At 41.2% G+C, this 9771-nt stretch overlaps 1 long non-coding RNA gene across 1 annotated transcript; it reads right to left on the reverse strand.

The window, feature by feature from the left end:
• Positions 1-5901: 5901 nt before the first annotated feature.
• On the reverse strand, positions 5902-7684 carry LOC148031352 (uncharacterized). Its single transcript, XR_015691990.1, has 3 exons — positions 7347-7684; positions 7061-7095; positions 5902-6925 (listed from the first exon to the last, which is right to left on the reverse strand). It is a non-coding gene; the product is annotated as an uncharacterized LOC148031352 (long non-coding RNA).
• Positions 7685-9771: the final 2087 nt, after the last annotated feature.

Genomic DNA, 9771 nt, shown 5'->3' on the forward strand with positions numbered 1-9771 from the left:
TTACTCCAACATGTAGCAACTAGATGGCCTAACTTCCCACAAATGTCACATTTCACATTTGGGCAGTTTCTAGGGAAGTGCTGTCCCCCACACCATTTACAACTAAATCTAGAGGGTCCACCCTCTTCAGGGCGTCGACTCCCTATCAGATTTTGTCGCTTCTTCAAGAAATCAACGTCAATGGCTATTTGTCGATATTGTTCGGAAATCATATCGGTATAATGCTTCATCATGTCCTTAACTTCGCCAAGGATATTAGATGCACTCGACTCATAGCCTCGATCGTCGACCCGTCGTTCCATTGGCCTAATAATCTGATTTGGCATTGGCTGTTGACCTACAGGAACAACATTCGAATTTGAAACTTGGCCCTCCAACATTTGATGGAGCCAATTGACTTGCCATAGGCATAGTCACACTGGGAGGAGCCGGTAGTAAAGGTACATTCGAAACCACACTCCCTCTCCCAATAGGGTTAGTCATAGGCATCCCTTGACTTCCATTCGTCAATGATGGATTGCCGCTAGGTACTAAACCCCCATTAACATTCATGCGAGAGGAGTAGGCCTTTTGTAATCGTGCTTCTACTCCCTCTGCCCGCGTAATAGCGATGTCTATATCTACTAAGGCCACACTGCTCAATTGTACTTGGATATTAAAATCTAACCCATGCAAAAAGTATTGCAATTGGGCAGCTGGTGGAATGGGAATGTAAGTTTGCAACTTATGGAATACTTCCTTCAACTTCTTAGCATATGCTTTCACATTCTCGTGAGGATCTTGGCGCGTTACATTCAAGACCCGCAACCAATATTGGCCACCTCTTTCAGGGGCATATTCCGCTCGGAAAGCTGCATAGAATTGATCAATGGTGGTTATGGTTTCAGATTCTATGCTGTGATACCATACCGCAGCCCTTCCTTTTAACGTCATATTGAAGAACATCATGAGATGTCCCTCGTCTTGGATGCGATAATTGAACATCAATCTCTGGAATTCACAAATGTGAAATTATGCATCCTCTTCCGCTAACCCATTAAAAATGGGCAACAAGGGAACTCCTAAGGCTGGTAAATCCGGCGTCCTTGCAGGAATCGCAATAGGCTGTGCCATGGTGACAATCGGATTAGTAATAGGAGCTTGAAGTGACGGATTCACACCCCCACTTGAAGTGGGTAAACTTGGTGGAGGAGAAGAAGATCTTACACTTCCTCCTACACCTAATGGAATAGGTGGAGCAGTTAAGTGACTTAGACCACTACTTCATATACGTACTGGACTACTCCTTTGAGGAGAATAACGGCTTACAATCTCTAACCGCCGTCTAGCCCTCTCAGCACGTTCTGCTTTCCGGATTTCGGCTTGACGGTCCTTGTTAGAGGACATAAATCAACTTCCTTTTGGTCCCTAAAAACCCTAGATCCGAAAACCACCACTTATAAGTGGCTCCCGGCAGACGCACCACTGATGGGACCTAAAATGGGTCGGCACTGGCTATAGCACTAGCCAGATCTCATGCTCATGACACACAAACACCCTCACGGCCTCGCGGACCAGGAGCGTCAATCTAATGCTAAAGGACAAACTGCCCTAAAGCTTAATTCATGTGTTTATAGTTTATAGTCCAACATTTCCCTAAAACTCCTCAGAGGGAGAACCCTTACACATTGGCAATGCCACGATCACACATGCATAGGAGGCACTCCACCGACTAATGGTCGGAGCCCCACTACAGCTCTCCTACATCGCAGGGATTGGCCCTTTAATGCGCTGCTAAACATATAACACAAACGAGCACAAACTCCTCTCTTTTATATTTCTCGTATTTTCAGGAGATATACCATGTTTCCTCACTTCACAATCCCTTAGGAAACCAACCCTCTACCCTACGGCAAGGGATAACCTCACACTCTCAATCGTGGGTCAAAGTCCTAAGAAAACAATTGCTATGCAATCCAGGAGATTTTTCCTTCGATACCATGAACCATGCATAGTGTATAATGTGAATGGTTTAGTGCACAAACAATAGAAAATCAGCATTGTGTATCGTGAGAAACCAATCTTTTCATGATTTCCATGCTAACGTTTATGTATTGAAACGAGGAGAGACACCGAGCCTTACGCTCATGCTGCCTTTTCCTTTATTTTAAAACACATCCTATAGCTATGATGCAACACATAAATCAGATTTAAGATTGTACTTTGACGCTCAAACTCTCCTCGCACCCTACCGTTTAATGTTTTGCAATCGTTGATAGGTGTAAGAGTCATTTTATGTGCATTTCTTTGTAGAGAAAGCAATAAATACGGACAAAAACATGGAAATGAGGATAAACCGAGGCTAACCTCGTGCTCTACCTTCATTATACATTGCACAAACACTTATGTGATTTTCTGGAATTTTCTCTTTATCGTTTCCTAGTTTTCTCCCATTTAAAACCTATTTTTTACCATTTTTAGGCATTTTTCCTTTATTATTTTCCATTAAAAATGACTAGAAATTCAAATTGATTATGGGCTGTGGCCCTTAGGTTCTTTGACAGCAAAATTTCAGGTTTTATTGATATTATATTTCATGTTTCCCCTTTATTTTGCAAAAAACCCCCATTTTGCCTCTTAAACACGTGTTTTACGGGTTTTATACCATTAATTTCAGTCATAACACTTATAATTTTCCGATTTTCTGACCATAAACTGATCAAACTCATAGCAAACAACAAGATAATGCATAATCAGCCCATGGAAACAACTATTCATGAAGCAAATTGCATAAACCATCAATTCCCTTTGTAAAAATAAAATTACCGTTCTTTGCAGGTTGCGGGTTTTTATTTGCCATGTTTCGAGACTGATTTCCAATAGCCATTAATGTCCATGACCTTCCGGAATCAGCAATCTACCCTCCTCTTGCATCACGGAGCAATCCCATCTCGGTTGGACAAGCATCCGTCGGATCCTTCTTCTTCCCACATGAATCTGCCTCTAGAAGAGAGAGAGGGAGGAGAGAGAAAGACTAGAATCAGAGATTTTCATTGAGGCCACCATTTGACGAGCGAGAGGCGGCGATAAGACCAGCATCCAGAGGGGATTCACTGCTAATGATCATTGGGGGGGGTTGCATTGAGGCTCGAGATCATGATCATCAAGGAGAGGGCGAAAAATGCGCCCGCGTACTGCCGCCATCCTCCTCTCTCTCTCCTCACGCTTTTTGCCAAGACTTTCATGTTACATTTCATTCTTGGGCTCCCAAGGGTCACTTATCCATTTTGGCCAAATTTTGTCCACCTCTTCAAATCTTGACCGGTTTCTTGGCCATTTTCCCGTCCGGACTCCGAATTGAGCTCTGAAAAATCCTGGGCGTCCAGCTTAACATCCTGCATTGGCTGGTAACTCTTGACAACCCGCACGGCAGTCTGAAAAATTATCAAAAATCAACAAGTGTCACTTGAGCGCCTTTAAAGCACTTTGATGCTTAAAATCATCCTAGCTGGAGCCGCCGCCTTTGACGTTGAATATTTTTCCCTTGATATTCATAATTTTTAGCTATTTTTAAGCACTTCTCGGCATCAAAAATCCGCTCTCAATTTTTGTTGCTCAAGAGCAATGTAGCATAGAGATTGTGAAACTCACAAGCCATTTCTAGATAGTGAGAGAAGCTCATCTCACTCACCATTTCTGAATGAGAGAGAGAGAGAGAGAGAGAGAGAGAGAGATTTCATATTTGGCATGTCATCGATGCTAGGTTTTAATTACACATGCATGTGTGGAAGAGATTGGCCGGGAGAGTTGACATCTGCGAAAGCTAGTTTGTGAGAGAGTTCTCTCTACCTCTTTCTCTCCACATCAAGGAGCACTCAACTAATGCTGCATCACACATATCAATTGCCAAAAAAATGATAGAGGTGAATGTAGAATCATAGCAACTTTGTGTGTGTGTGTGTGTGTGTGTGTGTGTGTGTGCACGCGCGCGCGCGTGCGTGCGTGCGTGTGTGCATGCGTGCGCGTGCGCACATGCGTGCTTAGAAGGGTCTCCATATGCTAGCAAAGAAGAAGGTGGGCTATCCTAATAAAAAAAGAGAAGCATGGATTCAAGCTTATTCTGAGCTAGCTAATGGCCACTGAAGTTATTGGCAAAGGCAGAGAGGCATGCAAAGAAACATGCTTTCTACTTTGGGAAAGCGCATTAGAATTGGAGCAAGGGGAAAGGTAGAGATTTAGGTTGCTTCTACTCAAGCCATGGGAGCTTGAAAGAAGTTGTACATAGAGCATAAAGAGGCATTGGGGATGTGAATTGATGGGTCCAAAGCTCTCCCTCTCTCCCTCAAAACTCCATAGGTGGAAGGAGACAATTGGATGTATAGAGAAAGGTCCTAGAGTAAATGAATTGGGGCAGGACTTGGAGCCCTGATAGATAGACGAGGAGCAGATAGTGGGACAAACCAAGGCACACACACGCACAAAAGGGGAATGGGAGGATTGCATGTCCAAAAGAAGTAGGCGCCTTGACACTCGCTCTCATGTGTTCTGCAACCACCTTGATGCTTGCTCTCATAACACTAGCACTTTTCCACACAAAGCATAGTCAACAATGAGGGGCCTGTATTGTGATACTTAATGATATCTCTAGTGGACAAGTACATGAGAGAGAGAGAGAGTGTGTGTGTGTTGGTGCGGGGGGGGGGGGGGGGCACATCGAGGAGATGGGAAGGATTGCATGTTCTAGCTAGATAGGCCCATGAACAAGTAAACTATATTTTTAGTACAATTGTCCAATATCCCCTTTGATGAAGCATAAATATTGATCCTTTTTTCTTCTCAACTCATCTCTTTGTGTGGATCAATGTTTTTTTCGTGCACCTAAAAATCTATGGAAATGGGAGAATTTTGCCAAAGTTTATAATTTGTGAATAACACGCTAATAAATATGCCATGTACAATGTCATAGATGCACCAATGCTTGGTGACAAAGCATATTTGAGAAAACGGTTTTACAAATTATCTTTTTTTAATTATGCATTTGTTATGTCACTCTTCTTATGATTAGCTTTGGCCCACGTTTCATTGCAACACTTTTGTTCTAACATTCAACTTTTGATTATTGCAATTCAATTATGTTTTCACATTTAAAATTCCTTGGTACTAATTTCGTTAGAAGTCCTTGAAAGGCATGTTGTTTCCCTTTTGAATTTTATACTAGCTACTAATAATTAATTGAGTATTGAAAACCAAGGATTATCACCTCTTTAGTTTGTCTAGTTTTGCACATCATTGCATGTATCCCATATGTATGTTACCTCGTATGTTTCCTTAGAAGATGAGTTTCTTTTGGGTCAAAACATATATTTTGATAGTATAGATAGTATAATTTTGATATAAAGAAGATAAAGAGGAACAACCATATTCATAATTATGCTTTTTTACACAGAGCATGAATGAAAATGAGCATATAACATTATACTATATGTTAATGACATCATTATTTGTGCTATGTGTTGTTTGTGATGCATGAAGTGCATTGTTTGATTGAGTTTTTGCGAGCTAAGGGAAGTGACTACATGATATCATTACATGCGATACATTGTTTATAGTGTGCTTCACATGGTTTACACATTAGGTTAGTGGGACTTTACACATTAGGCATGAAGTGCATCATTCGTTGCACACGAAGTGCACTGTTTGTCCTTCCATGAGCAAAGGGAAGTGATTGTGCTCTAATGTTCACGAAAAACATTTTTCGTAGCAGCTACAAGAACCTTTAACTCAAATTTTTGCAAGGATTTTTAATCAAATTATATGTATTTATCATTTTTATAACTAAAATTTTTCAAAAGTTCAAGGTTTTAAACCTTCTTTCAATTTTGAAGGTCATTTTAAAAATTTTACAATTCACTGTACATGAAACCTCGGTTTTTCGTGAACAATGTCCTCATTGTCCTTTCATGAGCAAAGAAAAGCAGTCGTAAGAGCTTAGCCACCTGGAAGAGCACAGGTGCTTCCCTTTACTCACAAAAGTGCAAAATGAACATGCCAGAGGGGAAATTGCCGTGCAGTAACACAAGGATTAGGGTGATGAATGCAATAAGTTTTATCTCAAAGGGGCTATGAAGGAATCAACATGGGAAAAACAGAGTGAGCCCCTCCTAATGAAAGGGGGCTGATTTTATTGCTTTCAGATAGACTTAAGCCACACCTCTTGCGCAATCTGAAGAATTCATCCCCCCTTGACATATGTTGCTAGAATGTTGTGAGACATGATGTCCAAGAGTAACCAGAATTAAGCAGAACTGTTTACAAAACTGTACTCTTCAGGCAAGAGTGGAGGATGGGATTTCCCATAGACATCAATGAAGCTTAAACATGATCGAACGCAGTGGTAAGTCCAGGTACTTTACCTAACATTGCTGCTAGGTGATCTGAGTGATTCGCCCATCTTGCCTTGACATACCAGGCTAGACAATCTAGCCAGGTGATGAGCCAAGGCAAAGCAATTCTGTCAAGAGGTGTGCCATCTTATATGACTTTAATGGTCCCCAGCAAGAATTGCATCATTTTAGCTAGGCCATTAAAAACAACAAGGTTGCCATACGCTGAGCTTAAGCAATCCATAGCTGGATAACTGTTCAGCATAATCCATATGTGGACATCTGGTATAGTTCAGATGCTATATATGTAGAACCGGCTTAATTGAGTATTGGTGGTTAATTGAGTGCAGTACGTTGCTGAAGGTGTATTTGTGGCCTTCATTTGCAAGCTTGCGATTGCTTTGTGAGGCTTGCAGACACCAGCAGTTCCTCCTTCTGAAGCGATGGGTGTAATGAGATGAGAGGGGTAACATTTGGGGCAGCGTGTATATTATAGATGGAGAGCTTATGAATACACAGAGCATGACACATATAGATGAATAGGAGTCCTTCCATCAGCGATCCTGCAGCCACAAACACAGGCAAACACTTGGATTACAAAATTGCCTTCTCAGAATCAGACATCCAGCACACTCCCCATCACATATATCAAAATTCAGGCAAAACTAAGCCACAAACGCACACTCCCCATCACATACCTCACAGATCGATAGGAGTAGTCCGATCAGCGATCCTGCAGAATAGAAACTGTCTTATCAAGAAATTCTCTTCTCAGAATCAGAGATTAAGCACACTCTCCATCACATACATCAAGACTTCCTCCAAAACTAAAATGCAAGAGACTCAAGAGGCAAGCAAGGGTTTGACAGATTGGCAAGCTGTTGATTGAATGGAAGGTATGAAAATAGCCTCTGAGCTGACGCCCCTGTTTCTACTCTGTTCCGAACAAAGACAGAACTCAAGGATCTTTTGCTGTCATTTTACCTGGAAGTGCGGGGCAAGCAGCAGTTCGAGTAGCATTTGCATGTCCATGGCTGAGGTGAGCTTGGCATTTCGATGGCGAAGGATGGAATCGATCAAGGAAGACAGGAGGCGTCGCGCACGGGAGCAGAGAGAGGCGAGGACCCGCAGCAGAGAGAGAAAAATAGCTCGCTTCACGCGGCCTCTGCGACCGATGGGAATGGAGGTAGTCGAGGGTTTGGCATGGAAACAGAAGGGTTTTCTCTCTTGCGGCATCGCCGCGTCAGTAAGGCCCCGACCTGAGTCTGACACAGAGAGAGAGAGAGAGAGAGGGTCGGGGCGGGGGCGGGGGCGGGGGCGGGGTGTGGGAAGGGGGAGGGGGAGAGGAGAGCTATACCTTGGAGTCACAGAGGGGGGGAGAGAAGTGGAACTTAAAGAGAGAGAGAGAGAGAGTGAGAGGGTCTGCTCTCTAAAGAGAGGTGTGTATGTGTGTGTTTTGGATGTGGAGTATTGCTCAAGCTTTCCTTCTTAGACCTTCCCCCTCTCTCTCCATGTGTAGGGCCTAGGTTTTCTCTCTTTTTAAATATTTTAATTAAATATTTTTAATTATTTTTAAATTTAAAGTTTTTTAGACATAGCTTTTCACATACTTTGAGAGGGAGATAAAAGAAGAAGAAGAAGAAGAAGAAGGAGAAAGATTAAAAGAAGAAGAAGAAAGAGAAAGAGACGAAGAGAGGGGGAAAGAGAAAACAGAATAGTCATTTTTTAATTAAACCTTTTTTATACCATTTTTGACTTAGAGAGAGAGAGAGAGAGAGGAAATATATAATTTGAAAGAGAAAATAGAGGGAGAGAAAGGAAAAGAGAAAAAATAGAAAAATAGAGAGAAAAGAGAGTGAGAGAAAAAAACTTAAAAGACAAAGAAAGAGGGAAAAAAACAAGAAGAGAGAGAGAGAAACTGAGAGAAATATACAAAGAGAGCAAAAAATAAAAAAGGAGAGAGAAAGAGGGGGGAATAGATAGAGAGAATTATAGAGAGAGGAAATATAAGAGAGAAAGAGAGAGAGAGAGAGAGAGAGAAAGAAAAAAGGAAAAGAGAGGAAAGAGGGGAGAAGAAGAAGGGGGGAGAGATAGAGAGAAGAAAAGGAGAGAAAATAATAAGAATAAGAAGAGAGAGGAAAGATAAAATTTAAAAGAAAGAGAAAATGAAATTTTTTACAGAAAGAATGAGGAGAGAGAATAAGAAAAAAATGAAAAAAGAGGAGAGAGAAGGAAAAGAGAGGAGAGGGGGAGAGAGAGAAGAAGAAAAAGAAAGAGGAAAAGAGGAAGAGAGATGGGAAAAAAGAGAAAAGAGAAAAATGTTTTTAATTTAATTATTTTTTTAGAGAGAGAGGAAGGAAGAGAGGAGAGAGGGGGAAGAGAGAGAGAGAGAGAGAAGATAAATTTTTAAAAAGAGAGAATTAAAAAAGGAAAATTAGGAGAAAGGGAAGGAAAAGAAAAGGGAAGAGAGAGAGAGAGAGAGAGAGAGAGAGAGAGAGAATATGAACATAAAGAGACAGAATTATATATAGGGAAAAGATAAAATTTACATACGTTAAGAGTGACTAAGGGAGGGAGAGAAAGTAAGAAGAAGAAGAAGAGGAGGAGGAGGAGAGAGAGAGAGAGGGGGGAGAGAGAGAGAGAGAGAGAGAAAACATGGAGAGCGAATTATAGAGAGAGGAAATATAAAATTTAAAAGAGAGAGGGAGAGAAAAAAAGAAAATTAGGAGAAAAATGAGAAAAAAAGGGGACGGAGAGAGAGAGAGAGAGAATATAACAGGAGAGAGAGAGAGAGAGAGAGAGGAGAAGAAGAGATAGAATTATATATAGAAAAAAGATAAAATTTGCATACCTAAAGAGAGACTAAGGGGGGGAAGAAAGTAAAAGGAGAGAGAGAGAGAGAGAGAGAGAGAGAGAGGGAGAGAAGGAACATGGAGAGTGAATTATAGAGAGAGGAAAGATAAAATTTAAAAAGAGAAAGAGAAGAAAAAGTAGAGAAGAGAGAGAGAGAGAAGAAAAAGAGAGGAGAGAGAGAGAGAGAGAGAGGGGAGGAGGAGGAGAAGAAGAAGAAAGAATATAAACAGAGAGAGAATAATAGAGAGGAATTTTAAAATTTTAAAAAGAGAAAGAGAGAGAAGAAGAAGAAAAAAAAAGGAAAAAAGAGGAGAGGGAGAGAAGGAAAAGAGAGGAGAGAGAGAGAGAGAGAGAGAGAAGAAAAGCAAGGAGGGAAAAAAGGGAGAGAGAGAGAGAGAGAACGGGAGAGAAGAAAAAATAAACAAAAATAGAAGGCAGAGAACGAGAATGAGAGAGAGAGAGAGAGAGAGAATTAGACATAGGGAATTGGGGGGGAGAAAAAGAGGGTAAAGAAAAAATTTAGAAACAAATAGGGAAAAGAGGAGAGAGAAAGATG

This window comes from Lygodium microphyllum, chromosome 9 (genome assembly GCF_053477565.2).
Source record: "Lygodium microphyllum isolate KBCC chromosome 9, Lygodium_microphyllum_v1.1.10, whole genome shotgun sequence".
Classification (NCBI taxonomy): Eukaryota; Viridiplantae; Streptophyta; class Polypodiopsida; order Schizaeales; family Lygodiaceae; genus Lygodium; species Lygodium microphyllum.